At 36.6% G+C, this 20,254-nt stretch overlaps 1 long non-coding RNA gene across 1 annotated transcript; it reads left to right on the top strand.

Annotated features, from left to right (window-relative positions):
* The first annotated feature begins 5,652 nt into the window (after nucleotides 1-5,652).
* On the top strand, nucleotides 5,653-16,994 carry LOC129038590 (uncharacterized). The gene is made up of 4 exons (XR_008503181.2): nucleotides 5,653-6,274; nucleotides 10,266-10,433; nucleotides 12,927-13,067; nucleotides 16,838-16,994. It is a non-coding gene; the product is annotated as an uncharacterized LOC129038590 (long non-coding RNA).
* The last annotated feature ends 3,260 nt before the right edge of the window (nucleotides 16,995-20,254 follow it).

The following is a 20,254-nucleotide window of genomic DNA, read 5'->3' as shown; positions in this document are numbered from 1 at the left end:
CTTTTTGAGTTGATTTTTGTATATGGTGAGTGATAGGGATCTAGTTTTATTATTCTGTATATGGATTTCCAGTTTTCTCAGCACCATTTATTGAAGAGGGTGTCCTTTCCACAGTGTTTATTCTTAGTGCTTTTGTTGAAAAATCAGTTGGCGGTAAATATGCAGACTTATTTCTGGATCGCTATTCTGCTTCATTGGTCTAGAGTCTGTGTTTATAACACTACCATGCTGGTTTGGTTGCTATGGCATTGTAATAAAATTTGAAGTCAGATAGTGTGACGCTTTCAACTTTGTTCTTTCTGCTCAGCATTGCTTTGGATACTTGGGTTTTTTTTTGTTCCATTTGAATTTTATATTTTTTTCTCTATTTCCATGAAAAATGACATTAGTATTTTGATAGAGATTGCATTGAATTTGTAGATTGCGTTAGGTAATATGGTCATTTTGACAATGTTTGTTCTCCTTATCCATGAGCATGGGATGTCTGTCCATTTGTTTGTGTCCTCTTTAGTTTCTTTCATCAGTGTTTCACAGATTTTTTTTCTAGAGATCTTTTACCTTCTTGGTTAAATGTATTCATAGGTATTTTATTTATTTATTTATTTTTAAATATTGCAAACAGGATTATCTTCCTGATTTCTTTCTTAGCTAGTTCATTATTGTTGTACAGAAGTGCTACTGATTTGTATATGTTGGCTTTGTATCCTATAACTTTGCTGAATTTATCTATCATAACTAGGAGTTTCTTTGATGCCTTTACTCATCTCTTCTCCTTCAGGAACACCCAAAATTTGAATATTTGGTCACTTTTTTGTCTCATATGTTATGTAGGCTTTGTTTTTTTTTTATTCTTTTTTGTTTTTTGTCTGATGGGATTATCACAAAAGGCATCTTCAAGTTCAGAAATTCTTTTTTCTGCTTGACTTAGTGGATTTTGAAGCTCTACATTGTATTTCTTATTTCATTCATTGACTTACTCAGTTTTAGGATATCTGTTGGTCCTTTTCTATGATATCTCTTTGTTGAGTTTTTCATTCAGATCATGAACTGTTTTTTCTGTTTGTTTTTAAATATATGTCCTTTTGTATCTCACCGAGCTTCTTTAATTTCACTATTTTGAATTCTTTTTCAGTCAATTGATTTCTTTTTTGTTGGAATCTGTTGCTGGAGAATTATTGTGTTCTTTTGGAGGTGTCATGTTTCCTTGCCTTTTCATGTTTCTTGCATCCTTGCATTGATATGTGCCCATGTCATGTAACGGTCACTTCTTAATTTTTTCGATTGGCTTTTGTAAGGAAAGACTTTTTCCTATAGATGTGTCTATGGTGTTGGTTGGGTAGGGCACTTTAGCTTTGATTCTGGGTGTGTGTAGTTTCTGTATGATTTCTTCAGCTGTAATCAGCATCAGTGGTATCTTTGAGTTTTCCTCAGTGGCTTAGGTTGCAATTGTTAGTGGAGGATATGGTGAGGCTATTTTGGGATGGGAGACACCAGTTGGGTTGGTTATTGAGCTCTGATGGTGATGGTGGTGGCAGGACAATTGGGCCCATCCTTGGGCCCCCAGGTGTATACGCTGTCACTGGTGTTTGCAGGTCCAGGCAGGCAGCCAGGCAGCTTGCTTAGGTTCCAACAGTGGCAGAGGTGGGTCAAGCAAGTGGGCATGTCCATAGGCCCCTTGGTGGCGTGTGTGGTGTGGACAATGACAGTAACAGTGGCAGGCCAATACTCAGGCCCTCATGCACTACTTGTGGTTGCACGTTGGTGGGTGGCAGCCTCTGTGGTAGTGGCAGGCTGGGAGGCCCCATCCTCAAGCCCCCAGGAGAATTGCACAGACATCAGTAATGGCAGACTGTGTAATCAATCCCTAGGCCCCCAGATGACACGTGCAAGCACTGACAGGCCTGGCACCAGGCAGGACTGTTCTGTCCTCCCGCCCCAGGTGTTACACATGGGTGCAGGCTGTGGTGGATGGGACTGTTCAATTCTCAGGCTCCCAGTTTATTTGCACAGGTGTTGGCAGGCTGGGCAGGCCTGTCCTCAGGCCTCTGGAAGGCATGCATAGACACTGGTGGCAGCAAATGAGGTGCGTCAATTCCAAGGCCCCCAGAGAGCATGCTTTGGCACAATTGGCAGGCAGGCTGGGTCTGTTGTTAGGCCCAGCTGGCAATGACAAACCTACTGATGTTGTGTGCATATGCCAATGGTTCAGGCAGGGTAGGTCAATCTCCAGGACTGCAGATGGCACACCTGAGCACTGGCAAGCATGATGCCAAGCATGGCAGGCCTGTCCTTGGGTCCCCAATAGTGTACATGTGCACAGGCTGTAGTGTGTAAGGTGGGGCAATCCCCAATGTCCCAGACAGCCTGCATAGGCACCAGTGGTAGGTAGACTGGGTCTGCTGTTAGGCCCCCTGATAACGCATTCATATAGCAGAAGCAGCAGGCAGGGTGGGTTGGTCCCCAAGGCTTCAACTGTTGTGCTTGGGTGATAGCAGCAGTGAGCAAGGTTGGCCTGTCCTCAGGCCCTTGGATGACATCTGCGTGGACCAGTCACCAGGTCCATTGAAGGCACGTACATGTGCATGGTGGCCCTTCTGCTGGAGTGACTGGGCTGGCTGTCAGTGGCAGTGGTGTTCTTCAGGCTCTGCGGAGTACACATTTTGCCTTACTTCTTCCCGGGTGCATCCTCCCCAGTGTGCTGCACTGCCTGTTCCCTGGGGTGTAAGACTCTGCATGGGCTAGAGGGCTTGGAACGCAGCACCATTAGGTTCAGCCAGTGTCTCCGTGTTGCAGCGCTCTGGGTTGTCATGGGGGATTATCAATATTGGCAGGGTTCCAGGAATGTGAAGATGCAGGGCTTTTGGGCCCCAGGGCAGGATGTAGGCTAGTGGGGGCTCTCAAAATAGCACCACGCTGCTTGGGTCTGGGGAATGTGTTAGACCCAGCAAGAGCTCCCCTCTGCAACAGTTGTGTTGCAAGGACCCCAGGCAGCTCCCTATACTATTCTCAGTTCTCAGGACTGCAGGAGTCTACTTCTAGGGATCTCTCCCATACCCTTTCCCCACACTGGGGAGCCTCTTTTGGCTCCTCTCAGATCCCAGCTGGGCCAGCTGCCTTGTTTCTCTCTGCTTCCATGCCTCAGATATTCCATGTCACTTCCTTGCTGAATTCCAGTGTTCTCTCTTCGATGCTGTATTCGATCTATGTTTATCTACTTGCTGTTTTCCTCCTCTGTGGAGGAGATGAGTGCTGGGTGCCTCTAGTTAGCCATTTTGAACTGTCTGAAATTTTTTATCCAGATGTTAAAGAGTTGAGATTTATTAACTCATTAAAAATGTTATGTTATATCAGAAAAACTATGACTCATTTTAGTTTTACATATCAAAGCCAAAACTAATTTCTTCTGAACTATTGTGGAGAAGAAATACATAATATTTAAATGCCATGAAACAATTACAGCAAATACCTGACTTGTTTTTCTACCAATCTCTCAATTATCAAAATAGGTATAAAAATATAGAAATAATTTAATTTAAAAAATCAATTCCTAAAAAGCAACGTCTGTGGTGGAATTTTTTCTACGTCTGCTTCTGAAAGTTGCAGTGTGATGTTCATCCTGCCTTTCCTATTTCTTCCCTCTTATATGTGGAGGAAGAGAATTTGGAATCATGAAAGAAAGGGTTCATCAGGTGGAAAAGAGAGGAATACAATCATTTCACTTTCTTTTTCCACCTAAATCCCCTAAGGAAAAATCCAAATAGCCAACTTGTATGAGATAAAGTTAAAAATAAAACAAAACAGTATAATTTGTTTAAATTTTAAAAGTAATAAAAATGCAAATGCTTAGAACACAAGGGAAACCAAGAAGAGGGAAGAAGAGGAGACAAGGAGGAAGGAAATAAGGGAAGGAAGGAGAGAGAGGAGAAGGGAGGAAGGCAGGTGGGCAGGCAGGAAGGAAAAAAGGTCTTCACTTGTAACTTATTACCCAAAATAACCACTTTAACACACTGGTATATTTCTTTCTAGTGTTTGTATTTGTGTGTATAAAATATATATTAATAAGTGGCACTATTGCCAAAATAAAATAATAATACTCTTTCCTGCTTTTGTTAATTAGTAATGTATCCTCAACATTTTTCATGCAACTAATACATCTTTACATTATCATGATTCGCAGCCATACAGTATTTTACTATATAGTTATGTCATAATTTATTTAACTAATTCCATTATATTAAAAATATATCATTCATGATTTTAATGAAATATATAAAATATATGTTAATATATCATATATAATGAATATATTTTATTAACATATAACATGATTTTTATATGCATTCCTAATATATCACAGGATGAAGTCCTAAGAATTAAATTGATGCAGAAAGGGTGGATGTATTTTCAAGGCTTTTGGCACACATTATCACAGAAACTTATCACCGATTTATAATCTCATCAGATAGTGTGAATGTGACAGAATCTAATTCCTTAATCATTCTAAAGAGATTTTTTAGAATTAAAAAAAAACTATACATAACATCACACTTTGAAATTAATGGGCATATTCTTTTAAATGAAAAGGGCAAAATTAAATATTAACTGTTAATCCCCTTCTGTACTTACAAATTTGCATTACATGCTATGGTTTTCTTTCTCAGGTGAGGGTTCTGACAGTTTCCCTTCCTCATCTTTTTTGAATTTTCTTGTTACTTCTTCCAATGGCAAGAGTGTTCTAATAAATTAAACTTGGTCATAGTTAATATTCCTTAATTTTTGATGCTAATTCCTATTTCTGCTTTTATAATGAACAAGAAAGAGAAAGTTGTTGTTGTTGTTTGAGTGAAATCTTCATCCCAATGAACAGAGAAATAAGCTTGGTGTTAAAAGCTACTATTTGCATGCACATCCAAGACAGAGTAAGGTAAGCAAGTCTTCCTTTTTTGTGTTACAATTGAATTTAACAAACATTTCCTGATGTCTGTTAGATCCTGCGTCAAGCTCTGGAAAATTTGGTTTACTAACTTGTTTAATAGAGAAAATAATCCTTTCTCCAGATTTCCGTTTATTATTAACTTTATAACATCTATGAAACACTTCAAACTTTCCAGAGCAGATTTTACCTGTATATGGAAGCCCAGTTCCTGGCATTCTGTACATATTTCGATCCCAAAAAACCATTTTTAAAGGAAAGAAACAATATAATAATTCTATTCTGTAGTAACTTAAAGCATCACATGGAACTGAACTTTCCAAATTATGGGTTGAGGTGTTCTGAGGCACTGCAGCAAACCCATAGGATCACATGGAACATTAAAAATTCTTGAGGGAATCACAGCATTACCTTTCAACACATGCAAATGCTACTGTTAAGTTGTTTGGACCCAATTACTATTAGGAATTTCTTTTGGCCTAAAAGGCACCATGAAAAATAATACAATAGCACCATAAATCAAGAGAATTTGGAACCTTGGGTTGGACACTTCAGGTATAGGGTAGAAACAACAGGATGGGGACCCTATTCTCTAGAAATTTATATTTTAAATTTACAAGGCACACTTGTATAGTAAAGGATCAACCTTGCCTAAAGAAAGGTTTGCCTCTTGCTCCCAGCTCCTGAGAGGTAACCTCAAAACTTTTGGAACGGCCAGCCAGATGGTGTCTTTATTTGACTTGGGGTCCTTGAGCCATGCCACATAGTCTGTGCTAACAATGTGATTTATGGTGGGGGCCTTGAGTCAGGCAGTATAGGCTTGACCTCTGGAGGTGCTAGAAACTAAGGTCAGCTATGTGGGTGGTTATCCCCCAATAAAAACCCCAGACACCAAGGCTCAGGTGAGTTTCCTGGTTGGCAATACTCAATGCACATAGTCACATATTATTGCTAGGAGAAATAAGCATTGCTTGCACAACTCCACCAGGAGAAGACCACTGGTAACTCTGTCTGGTCTCTCCCGGACCATGCTTTATGTGCCTTTTCTTGGTGTTGATTTTAATCTGTGTCCTTTCACTGTAATAAACTATAATTGTGGGTAAACAGCTTTGCTGAATTCTGTGAGTCCTTCTATAGCAGTATTGAACCTGAGAGTAGCCTTGGAAGCTCCTGACTACTACTGACTAACCACTACATTGTTAACTTTTATAGGTTTTCATTTGTCATGTTTTTTCCCCAGCAGAAAGATGTCATTGAGAAGATATAGCATCCACTAATGTAAGAATAAGTTTCATATAAAAAATACCCGATCTTGTCACACAAGAAAGTTCATTTTATCAGGTAATATAGATAAGAAACCTGTCATTTTTATTTATGAGCTACATGAAATTGGTTTTGACATTTTGCATGACAAAATCAACAAAAGTATTAAATGATTCTGAAAGTTTTGAAACTGACAGCTTAAGTGATACAGTAGTATTTATTTCAAAATATGGCAAATAATTTTATCTATTTATCTTTTAAGACACTGCTACCAAGTTAGAATGGGAGAACCCAGCTGCCATCCTTTGCAGGATGTTTAATACCACAAGCTGTTTTACAAACATTGTGTTATCAATAAAACTCAAAATACTTTCTCAAATACTTTCTAAAAATTTCCCAACATGCAAGTATTTTAAAAAGCTTTTTACTTACATATTCCTAATTCGTTTACATATTATTTTTTCTTATCTTTGTAAGACTTTGGAGCTTCTATTAAGAGCTTTATGACAATGATGTTTGTTCCGTATTTGTATGGGAAAGATACCAGACCATACAAGTAAATATCTTTATCCTAGTTCTATTGTTCCATTAATTGTCCATTTGCCTGCACTTTTTCGGGCCTCATGTTTTACTTCTATAAATTGGGCAGATTGAACTGGATGACTCTAGGCTTCATTTCAATACAAAATTATCATTTTCAACTTAATGTATATGAATCACTACTTGTGTACATTGTTGTGGTACACATAGGGCCTATAAATGGTCAATTCAAGCCCCGAAGAATCTTGCAATTACATAAAGAAGACAGATCCTTCACTATAATATCAGACAGATTTTGGTGGATACAATTAGAGAACTGTAAACTCAGGACTCTGGGAGTTGCAATGCAGGGGTCATTTCTTCCTAGGGGGATCTTAGAATGCTTCATGGAGGGCCTGGAAGATGAGTCAGATTTTTACAGATGGAGAAGGTGGAAAATACAGTAAGTATTTTAGAAGATGGACTATATAAGCAATCTACATGATAGCAGAACATGTAGAGTGCTTTGAGTGGCACTGGTCCTTAACGTCTTGATTGTACAAATGGTCATGTATGTCTGATTGTATGTTATTTGTTAAGAAAGAACAAGAGATGAGGCAGGAAAGATAAGTTGACACAAAGTTTTTTAGGGACTGTATTAGTCCATTCTTATACTGCTAATAAAGATACACCCTACAGTAATTCATAAAGGATAGAAGTTTCATTGACTCATAATTCTGCATGGCTGGGGAGGCCTCAATAAACTTACAGTCTTGGCAGAAGGGGAAGCAAATGCACCCTTCTTCACATGGCAGTAGCAAGGAGAGGAATGATAGCAAAGTCAGGGGAAAGCCCCTTATAAAACCATCAGATATCAGGGGAACTCATTCACTATCACTAGAACAGCATGGAGGTAACCTCCTCCATGATTCAGTCACCTCCCACTGGGTCCCTCCCACAACACATTATGGGAACTACAATTCAAGATGAGATTTGAGTGGGGCACAGCCAAACCGTATCAGGGACTTTGTGCAAGATAGTTCTATTTTCTTCTAGATTCTCTTTCTTCTCTTGTCCTCCCTCTGTGCCCCTGGAGGCTGATCCACAGAGGCACACATCAATGGCTTCAATTACCCTCTGTCTTTCAATTTATTTCAACAAATGAAAGGTAACTGCAGGTAATCATAGGGCTGAGGATGTTTATTTTTTCAGCTCTCAATCTGCCATTTACCTGTATGCTGTATTGAAGGCCATAGGTGCTACCATATCTGGGTTCTGAAAGTTTCTCCCTTTGGGCCAAAGGGAGTTGTATTAGTTTCCTAGGACTGCTGTAGCAAAGTAGCATGAACTGGATATGTTAAAACAACAAAAATTTATTTTCTCATAGTTCTGAAATCAAGTCGTTGACAGGGCCAAGCTCCCTCTGAAACCTGTAGGGAATAGCCCTTCCTTGCCTCTTCTAGCTGTTGGTGCTTGCTAGCAATCCTCGGTGTTCCTCAGCTGGTGGCTGTTAAATACCTCAAGCTGTTTTACAAACATTGTGTTATCAATAAAACTCAAAATACTTTCTCAAATACTTTCTAAAAATTTCCCAACATGCAAGTATTTTAAAAAGCTTTTTACTTACATATTCCTAACTCGTTTACATATTATTTTTTCTTATCTTTGTAAGACTTCGGAGCTTCTATTAAGAGCTTTATGACTCTAATCCCCGCCATCTTCTCCCTATGTGCTTATCTCTGTGTTTCTTCTTCTCGTCTTATAAAAACACCAGTCATGTTGGATTGAGCCCATCCTACTCCAGTATGACCTCATCTGAAAAAATTACTTCTGCAACAATCTTATTTCCAAAGATCACATTCTGAAGTACTTGGGGTTATGACTTTACATATCTTTTGTGGGGACACAGTTCAACCCATTTCAAGGGATAAAAACTTCCCAGAGTTGTTAATCTCACATTACTTCGCCATCTCTTATTCGAAACCCAAACTTTGTCTATTTCTAATAGAAGAGTAATAATCGGTTCTGAGTTAAAAAACAAACAGATATTGTGGCAAAGTAAAATATGCACTAGAGGGAGGAGATCCAGGAGGCAAGACATGAGGTTATTGTTATGCTGTGTTATGTTATTGTTATGCCTATTGTTATGCTGCATTGTTATGTTGAGACGTGAATGGGCTATGAAGTGGGAAGGGGCACCAGTGGCTTCCTAAGTTAAAATCCAAAGTCTTCCTTCAGGCCTTTTATATGGTGCCATTTTTTCGCCACACACACCCTTCATGCCACACCCTCACACCCAGTCATTTCACAGACTTTCACTGCCACCTTCTTCAAATGTCCCATTCATGCTTTCACCAGAGGGCCTTGATCTGTGTTCCCTCTGCCTGGAGTGCCCTTGCTGCTTGTCATATGCACCCACCCACACGTTTTATTTATTTTATTTTATTTTTTTCTGAGACAGCGTCTTGCTCTGTCACCCAGACTGGAGTACAGTGGCATGATCACAGCTCACTGCAGCCTCAGTCTCTCAGACTCAAGCCATACTCCTATCTCAGCCTCCTGAGTAGCTGGAACTATAGGTGTGCACCACTATACTCAGCTAATTTTATTATTTTTTTGAAGACAGGGTCTCACAATGTTGCATAGGTTGCTTTTCCACCTCCCCAAATATATCCCTTTGTCAGAAAAGCCTTCCTCAAACAACCTAAATAAAATGTCACCACCACCCCCAACACCTCATCCTCAGTCACCTCTATCCCTTTATATTATTTTTCTTCATGGTACTCACCCAACTGATGTAGTATGTATTTATGTTTCCATTTGTTAATTGTCTTACCCCCACCTCCCATTAGATTTTAACCTCCATGAGAATGGGACTTTTTCGCTCCTATTCTGCCCCAGTTGATAGAACTGTGCCTGACACAGAGTAAGTGTTCAATAGACATTTATTAGGTGGTAGTCACCATTAGAGGTAGAATCTGTCAAATATGGTGATAGCTGTAATATAGTAAAAAGAGTGACAGAGAAGGAATTAAATGACTCCAAGTGTTTCTTTTTGTTGTTGTTTTTCCTCTTGGGCTAACCTGATTTCATAGAAGTAATTTTTATGCCTTTCTTTTAAAACAAGAGCTAACCCAGTTATTTCTGTATTTTACATTTTGAAGGGTAATTTTGTCATTTCCAGTATCATTTTAAAAGTCTCAAGGTTAGTCATAGAAATCAGTAATTCCAATGAGAAATGTGAGTAGGTTGTGACTCATAAACACATTTTTGAGATTGTGCTTCTGATTTGTGTTCTGTTATTCTATTAACAGATTCTATTGATACTATTCTATTCTGCCTGTGGGTTGTGGCTGGGAGTTCTAGGGCTTTTTTTTTCTCCCATAACTCATGTAATAGTCTTATTATTCATATGCCTCATCAGTTGATTCAATGCTCCCCTCTTTTCATCAAATAGTTAAGTTCAAGAATTAGTCAATGTGTTTAACATTATTCAGCTTGTTCTGTGATGCATGATATTTGTTATTTGATTATTTGCTTCTAATTTTAGGCATGATTAAGAGATATCATGAAATTACAACTCAACAATGATTTACAGCACAGGCTTTTCACAACTAAGAGACTGTCCATCATGGTGCCAGTTTTTCTCAAAATGGCATGTGTGCATGAAATTCTACAGGCATATGGGGTCGTGATCTGCTAATCTCCAGTTATTATAGTGAGTAATAGATCTGTAAGAATTCTCAGTCCCTTGCTCTAGAAAGTATGCTATGTTGTTATTTTAAGAATAGTCTTTTTAAGTTCATAGAAATAAATTAATTAAATTAGGGTAATTTTTAATGTTATCAGTAATAAATGTCAATGAACTTGAATTAAGAATTGATTTTTGAGAAAACTTGCTTGTTTCTCCCAGAAAATCATGATTCATAAGGTATTTTTATATCCTCTAGACAAAATTATTTTATGTTCATTGAAAGGCAGTAGTGAAAATTCAAGAGTATGATCATCTTTAAATTTACAATACTCATTTGAAAGACTATGAAATAAAAGTTAAAAACAGGAACTGAGAGAAATTCAAAAGTTTGTTGAAAACATACATTAAAAGAAATTATGAGAAAGTCAAATTATGGCATATTCTTGGCTAGAGATGATGAGATGGCTGATTTTAGCCATTCTTCTCTAATTCCAAAGCAACCAGATTCTTTTTGCTAAGATTGGGTTTACAAAAATATTGTGAAATAATCAACATGTGTGTGGGTGTTTCCTACCTTACCTTGCTCATGGTATAAGTGCTGGGATCATGTTACTCCTTGGAAAATAGTATCTCCCACCATGTTCCTAGAATTTTCCTACCTCATTCCCCTATGAAAACCTACCTTATCTCTGTTCAATTCCCTCAGGCCTTTATGCTGCCCTCCAAATGACAATGGGTAACTATTACCATTAATAATATCACACATATAAATAACATGATTTACAATGTTTTCTACCTGTGTTATCTCATCTGATGCTTCAACATTTTACAGCAGGAATTCTAATATGCAAAAGTTGGCAAACTATAGTCTACCACCTGTTTTTGTACAGCTCTAAAGCTAAGAATGATTTTCACATTTCTAAGAGGCTGTTAAACAAATAATATACAAAGGAATGTTGTTCACAAAATCTAAAATAGTTGCTATCTGCCACTTTACAGGTAAAGTTTTCCTACCCCTGGAATCGCGTTATAATTCTCTTTAAAAGATGAGCAGACAGAGACAAAGCTACATATAGGTGAAGAGCTAGATGCCTTTTGACTTTATTGTCCTATGTATACCAACCACTCAGGACCCCCCGTGATTCTTAGCAGCTCATAAAATAATACGACTGTAAATACACCCAAAAGAGAGATAGTAATATGTAGTGATATATTATGGAAGTAAAATTCCTATGATATGTTCCAAATAGCTCTTATTGGATGTGTGACATCAGTGAACTTTAGCTGATTCTGATATATGCTAATGTTTAAATCACGTAATCATTTGGTCTTCAATTTCTCATCTGTAAAATTAGAAGGTTTACATGTGTCACTTGAATCTATTCCATTTCTACAGAATCTATGTCTCTGAAATGTCAACACTAGCTCAACTGTAGATAACTGTTCCATCTAGGTCTAAAGTATACTAACTGTTACAATAAAATGTTGCAAGGGGGTTGTATCATGACTTTGACTCTTCTGAAGGCTATGAAAGTAAACTGGGAGCTAGTTCAAGAGAAAATAAGACTTCTCTAAATACATATCTATTTTCCTTGACATTTAAGACACTGCAATTGATATTTTTCTTCTAGAGACTTAACAATTCTACAGGTTTTTAAAATTCCAAAAACTGACAACCAAATTTGGCTTTCATGGCCATGTGAGCTCCCAGTGGATTGACCCTCCTCATGCAACAGCTGCATAGTGAATCAAAACCAAAAATAAAACAAGTAGAAACCACACACACACACACACACACACACACACACACACACACACACTACCTGAAAGCTCCGGACAGTGTACAAAAGCAGGCATATTCTAGAAGTAAGTAGCTCATAAAGAAGTAACTGGCTCGTAGTGAGTCTTCTACTTACATGGCTTTTACCTAGGGACTGGCCATGGTCTACACTGTACAGGGTGGCAGAAACCTTGATAGAAAAATCAGGGGTTTGCATTCCCAGAGGACAAAGTTTAGGGCAACATCAACTGCCAGAAAATGAAGAGAAAATCCCAGAAAGAGAGAGCCAGAAGGGTAAACCACAAATTCTATGTATTAATTCTGCCAAAATCCCTGCCTGACCCTGAAACACAGAAGCATGGGGCACACTGCAGGCAGCCAAGCTAATAATAAAATAATTAAACTGAGATGCAAGCTGCTACAAAGAGACAGCACTGATAGTTGGAATCTAGCCAAGTTAATTGCTTGTTAAAGCAGGAAATATCAACAATTTGGAGAAATATAAAGAATTGAGAGTTTTTACAACATGGTATTTCCAGTGTTCAGGATACAATCCAAAATTCTTTGACATTAACAACACGGTAAATGTGATCCATTTTCAGAAAGCAAAATAATCAATGGAGAGCAACCACAAGATAACCCAGTTGTTGGGATTAGCAGACAAATACTTAAAGCAGATATTTTAATTATACTCAGTGAGTTGAAGGAAAATCTCATAATAAATTTTAAAATTTCAGCAAAACTACAGATACTTGAAAACACAATGAAATAAAAATTCTAGCAGAAGAAGACAATATATGAAATTTAATAATTCGTTTCCTGGGAATGACAGCAGAATGGTGATGACAGAGGAAAGAGCCAATAAAATTTGAAGACAGGTAAATATAAATTATTTAATCTGAAAATGAGGGTAACATTTTTTAAAATAGCAAAAGCCCCAGGAACCAGTAAGGGAAGAGCAAAATATCTCATATGCAAGTAACTAGAGTCTCAGAAGGAGAGGCAGGAGATCATGGAGTGAAAAATATTTAAGAAAATAATATCTCAAGGTTTCCCTAATTTAGTAATCAAGGATTTTCACAAACTTCAAGCAGCATAAATATAAAGAAAATTCAATGTTTGCTTATCATAGTCTAGTTGCTGAAAACCAAATATAAGTAACATTTTTAGAGCAACCAGAGAAAACTTATACATTACATAAAGGAGACCACTGCTTCAAATTATTACTGACCTTTTTATCTGAAACTATGGGAGGCAAAATATACTGGAACAACATTTTTAAAGTGTAAAACAATAAGAACATACAACTGTGAACTTAGAATTATACACTCAATGAACATATCCTTCAAGAGTAAAGGTGAAATACAGACATTTCAGATCAAAGGAAACTGAGATAAATCATCACCAATAAACCTACCTCTACTAGAGTAGTGCTAAAGAAAATTCTTCAGGCTGAATAGAAATGATACCAGAAAGAAATTGTTATCCTAAAATATTAAGAGGGTCAGAAATGTTAAATATTGTATTATTTAAATATAAAATGTTTTATTTTCAATCTATTTAAATTACGTAGTCTTTAAAGCAAAAGTTATAACAATGCTTTCTGGGAATTATTTTTTATACTGAGTTTATTCCCTTCTTTTTTTCAGTTTTAAAATGTCCTGCCTTACAAGGGAAGGATGTCCACTCTCACCATCTATATTCAACATTATATTGGAGGTCTTAGCCAGTGCAACAAGGAAAAAATAGTGATATTAGAGGAAACGAAGAAGTTAGTCTGCTTTTTTTTAAAATCATAGATGACATAATTGTTTACAAAGAAAATCCTACAAAATCTATGGAAAAGTTTTTAGAAATAATGGGTGCATTTAGCAATGCCATAGGTTACAAAGTTAATATGCAAACTTTATTGTATTTTCAAATATAAGCAATAAGCAATCATAAAGTGAAACTGAAAATTTTATAACAGTATCAGACACTAAAATACATGGCAGTACATTTAAGAAAAGTGTAGAAGACTCCTATACTGAAAATTACAAGATATTGCTGAGGGAAATAAAATAAGAGCTAAATAAATAGAGATATAGTATGTTTATGAATTGAAAGACTCATTATTGTAAAGATGTTGATTCTCCCTAATACATCTATAGATTTAACACACTGCAAAGACTTTTTTTTGGTAAAAAATGACCAGTTAATTCAAAAATTTACATGGAAATGCAAAGAACCTGGATATACACAAAGCAGTCTTGGAAAAGAACAAAGTTGGAGAACATATTACCTAACTTCATGACTCGCTGTAAATCTCTCACTAATCCAGACAGTGTGATACTGGCATAAGGTTCAACCAATAGAGTAATGGAACAGAATAAATATCACAGAAATAAGCACATGCTTTATACAGCCATTTGACCTCTGACAGTAGTCTCTAAGCAATACTATGAAGAATAAGGTATTTTCAATAAATGGTGCTGAAATAGCTAGATACTAATCTTGAAAAAAATGACAGTACATCTGCACCTTATTCCATATATAATAATTAACTTGCAATGTCTTATAGGCCTAAATATAAAAGCCTAAATCATTGGGATTTTAAAGAAATCAAAAAATAATATCTTTATGACATGGGCATAGGCAAAAATGTCTTAGATTATGGAAAGTAATAACTGTAATGAAAATTATAAATTATCAATTTGTTAAACTTAAAAGCTGCTCATCAAAAGAACACATGAACCATGAAGTTGAAGTCTGGGAGAAAATATTTTAAAAACATATAACTGATAATAAAAGACTGGTATCCAGGTTACATAAGTTGGCTGGGCGCGGTGGCTCACGCATGTAATCCCAGCACTTTGGGAGGCTGAGGTGGGTGGATCACGAGGTCAAGAGATCAAGACCATCCTGGCCAACATGGTGAAACCCGGTCTCTACTAAAAATACAAAAATTAGCTGGGCATGGTGGTGCGCGCCTGTAGTCCCAGCTACTCAGGAGGCTGAGGCAGGAGAATCACTTAAATCTGGGAGGCAGAGGTTGCAGTGAGCTGAGATCATGCCACTGCACTCCAGCCTGGCAACAGAGCGAGACTCCATCTCAGGAAAAAAAAAAAAAAAAAAGACTGGTAGCCAGGTTACATAAGTAATTCCTATGACTCAATAATAAAAAAGTTAAACAATCCAATAAAAAATAGGTAAAGGATTTGAAAAGAGAAATTCACAAAAAGGATATATGGATGAATGACACGCACAAAAAAATGCACATCATTAGTCATCAGAAAAATACATTTTAAAACCTCAAGGGGCTACACATCCGTCAAAATGAGTAGAATTAAAAAGACCAATAATATCAAATATTGTTAAGGATGCAGAGCAAGTAGAATTCTCATACATGAAAAGATCTAACAATTGAATATAAACTAAACATACCTACCCTATAACACAATAATTCCAATTCTCCTATTTACCCAAGGAAAACAAAAACAAGTGTTTTATGCATAATAGTCAAAACCTGGAAGTATAGGGAAATGTATTTGAAAGCCTGTAGTATACTCACATAATGTAATATTATCCAGCAAAAAAAGAAAGAATAAGCAAGTGATACACACATTAACATGATACATTTTAAAAATATTATACTAAGTGAGAGATACCTTACAAAAAAGCACCTATGATATTATCCCATTTATATGAAGTTTTAAAAACAGGTCAGTATAAAACATACTAGAAAGAATCAGAACAATAGTTGCCTTTGGCAGTAGAGGAAGGGATTCCTTGGGAAGCAGAGTGAGGGAACTTTCTGAGGGGATGATAAAGTCTTGGTACAGGGTTGGGTTATATCAATACATACATTTGCCAATGCTTATAAATTTAGAAAATATTCTAAATATGCATGCTCAAGTATTTAAAGGAAGTGTACAGATGTCAGCAACTTATTTGGAATTATATCAAAAACATCAGATGGATTAATGAATGGAAAGATGGATAGATGAATAGATAAATGAAAAATAAACAGTTAAATATTCGTGGTAGTATTTAGATGGTGGGTGTGTGAGTGTTTACCATAATATTTTTTCCAATTTTCTTTATGTTTAAAACTTTTCATACAATTGTTGAAACAATTTAAAATTGTTAAAATGTTGGAACAAAATCAGAACTATTTGTGAGAATGACTAAAATGTAATCTTATTTAAAACTCTTGTTGGGTTTGCTTGAAGATGTTTTAGAAAGCTTCTTTGTGCCCCATTCAATTAAATAAGCATCAGGGGAAATTTCAATTCCATATTAATCTCTATAATCTTAAAATGTAATTCTAATGATACTAATCTAAAATTATCAACAACCCAATTAGTAATTTACAGATAAACTAAATTATTCATGAAAAGGAGAGAAAAGCACAAACTAAGTCTAATTGTTTTATACAGAAATTCAGATTTAATCCAGAGTGAAAACTAGAGAAGATGGTCTCTGGGAGAAATGTGGCCTGATTCGTTCTCATATGAGGAATAAGCTCCAAGTCCCTCAAAGGCATTGTCCATTAACAAATATCTTCTTGCTCTCTTTGGCTCTCTATAGGAATTCAGACATGAAAGAGTGGAATATATTCTGTTTTAAAAATATTATTGTAATTGTTGCACCTGTGCATCTCTTCCAGACTACTTTGAAAGAGACTTTCCAGCTATCAGTACACTATCTCGCAATTACCCTTGAACCAGAAGACAATAAATGATTTGCTAAACAGATGGCATAGTCCTATGACATGCATCATATGTGTGAGCAATCACAGAAGGTATGACTTTTCTCATGGAATATTTTCAGACAAATATTTTAAGTTAATCTAACATTCACTAAATCTACCTACTGAATTTAGGTAGATTTTCTTTCTTCAAATATACATTTTTAAATAAAAATTTTCATTGTATTGCATTGTATTTTATTGATTATCAACAGCACCATGTTCTTAGTTTTTTAAAAAATAAATGTTTAATGAGTTGGAATATTTGTGTCTTTAGGCAAGGGGTTCCCTCATTTTTCCTGTCTTTTCTGGCTTGATTTGAAGTTATTCCTGGGTATCAATATTCTACACACACTGTCTACTGCTTACCTCCAACACAGCAGTTATTTCACTGTCATGTAATTATTTGTTTGCTCATCACTCTTCCCCATGACCAACTCCTTGAAGGTAGGGCCATCATTTATACATCTTATAACTGAAGCTTACAGCATCAGATCAGTTATATGGTCAGAACACAATGTTTGTTGTAGAATAAATGAATAAACTTTGTTAATTCACTCAGGTCTAACTAGTCTCCTACATGATGAAGTATAGCTAAGAAAATTCAAAGTAGAGTTCCACAAAAGAAAAACAAAGTAAATATCAATTTATTAATTTATAATTTGATCCAAAGACCAGTTTCCAAGAGGATCTCTCAGGTACCAATTGCTGAAGTCCTTCTCTAGGACATCTCCCTTCCTAGTGTCAAAGTATGTGGAAAACTGAAGCTTTAAGCAAAAGATGGCTTGGGTATATATTTAACCTAGCTTCTGTTGAAGCATCCCTAGTCTGCAAATACCACATTTGTCTAGTGACCATCTTCGTGTCTCTGAGCCTTAAACAATACTGGTTAAAACACTAACAGATATTATGTTTCTGAATATGTGCTTTATTTGCTAGTTATCCTATTTCTAATGACATATTCAGTAGATTTGTTTATGTTGTAAAATGAAGTGCTATCAATTTATTGTTATCATGAACAGTCAGAATAAATATTGAAACCTCTTATTTGGGCAAAAACATGATCTGGCTCATTTTACTTTCTCGACTTCATCCCATAATGTTCTCATTTTCTCACACTATGCTGTATACCTATGAGACTCCTGTATATGCCAAGCTTATTTCTATCTCAGGGCCTTTGCACCTGCTATTTCCCTTGCTTAGAATGCACTTTCCGTACCCCCATTCAGCCCCATTTAGCATGGCTGTTTCCTTCTCTGAATCCAGGTCTCAGCCGAAATATAACCTCCACAATTATTCAGTTATTCTCTGTCACATCACCCAGAATTATTTTGTTCATAGCATTCATCACCAGATGAAATTATCTTTTTTATTTATTTCGCTTATTTATTTGTTGACTTTTCATTTGAATGAAGGCTCCATATGAAATAGAACCTTGTGACAGTTTTTCACTACCATAAAATCTGCCCCAGTGTTTAGAAGAATGCTTGATATTTAGGCCTTACATGCCTCAAAATATTTGTTTAATGAATGACTAAAGACAGAAGACAGCTTTCTCTCATCACCCGTTAATATTTACACCGATTTTTGGAGTCTTGAGAACATTTGCAGCCTGCAACCTCACTTACCTTTCAAATATTGTCACCCACTAATCTCTTCTTGTTATTTTCTGTTTCTCTGTTAGTCCATCTATTGTGATCTACAGATAATTTTAAGTACTTTGAGGTTAGGGCTTTTTTCTTATTTTTCTTTAAAATTCTGCACCCTTGTCTCCTCAGTAGTGATTGTGTTGATTTTTTTTTTTTTTTTTTTTTTTTGAGACGGAGTCTCACTCTGTCGCCCAGGCTGGAGTATCGTGGTGTGATCTCAGCTCACTGCAACTTCGGCCTCCTGGGTTTAAATGATTCTCCTGCCTCAGCCTCCTGAGTACCTTGGATTACAGGTGCCCGTCACCACGCCTGGCTAATTTTTGTATTTTTAGTAGAGATGGGGTTTCACCATGTTGGCCAGACTGGTCTTGAACTCCTGACCTCAAGTGATTTGCCAGCCTTGGCCTCCCAAAGTCCTGGGATTACAGGCATGAGCCACTGCACCTGGCCTTGTGTGTTGATTGTTTAATGGTTGCCCTTCCAAGAGAAGATGACCTTTAGGCAGCTGGAAATATAGAACTACTCTGTAGTAAGAAACAGGGTACTAATTCACAATAGGAAAAATATGGAAACAGCCTAAATGCCCATCAACCAAAAAGTGGATTAAGAAAATGTGGTATATATACACCATGGAATACTACTCAGCTAATAAAAGGAATGAAATAATTGCATTTGCAGCAACCTGGGTCAAGTTGGAGACCATTATTCTATGGAAAGTAACTCAGGAATGGAAAACCAAATATCGTATGTTCTCACTTTTAAGTGGGAGCTAAACTACGAGAGTAAAAAAGCATAAGAATAATATAATGGACTTTGGGGGACTCAGGGGGAAGGGTGGGAGGGGGTTGAGGGCTAAAAGACCACACATTGGGTACAGTGTACACTGCTCGGGTGACAGGCACACCAGAATCTCAGAAATTGCCACTAAGGAATTTATCCATGTAACTAAAAAACACCTGTTTCCCAAAAACTACTGAAATTAAAAAAAAGAAACAAGGTACTCAGGTTGGGATTCACTAACATGGGGATGAAACTGTGAGGTAAAATTCTCACTACCAGTTGAGTACCAAGAGGAGCAGAAGATCCTGGCAAGGAACTCTGTGAGATAAATTAGGAGAGGCAGAAGCAAAACAGGACAGTACTCACTTAGAGGAGGGGGGAAGGTGGGAATGGGGAAGTTATTTGGATAGAAACAGGATATAATTTTAAGGAGTTAACAGCAGTGGATTTGGATAGGAAAAGCAGTCTCTCTGAAACTGTGCAATCAAAACATGATTACAAAATGTTCTGGAAGAGAGTATTTAGCCATATATTTGGCATTAAAAATTCCTTCTTTACTTCCTTAGCAAGAAAAATATTGGATAAATTATTGTGATTTAATGGACTAAATGGTTTGACCTAATTTTCCAGATGGAACATCCACACTAATGTATTTCTATTACCTTAGATTTATTGGTTTCAAATGTAATTGTATCTGGATGTTCTCCATTTATCTGCACTTTATTTTATTTCCTGATAACCTCCTACATTTCAGTACCTTCTCTTTTGCTATCATCTTGCCTCTGCACCACTCCCAAAGTCATTTTAAAATGCCTGGTGGTGATGCTAGTTCATTGGAATATATTGAAGAGATCTCAGAGAAGGCACAATGTCCATAGATAAAAAGGTAGGATATGGTAGATAAAAA

Source organism: Pongo pygmaeus, chromosome 5 (genome assembly GCF_028885625.2).
Source record: "Pongo pygmaeus isolate AG05252 chromosome 5, NHGRI_mPonPyg2-v2.0_pri, whole genome shotgun sequence".
NCBI classification, from domain to species: Eukaryota; Metazoa; Chordata; class Mammalia; order Primates; family Hominidae; genus Pongo; species Pongo pygmaeus.
The sequence above is the reverse complement of the archived record's forward strand: the minus strand, read 5'-3'. Positions and strand labels throughout refer to the sequence as shown.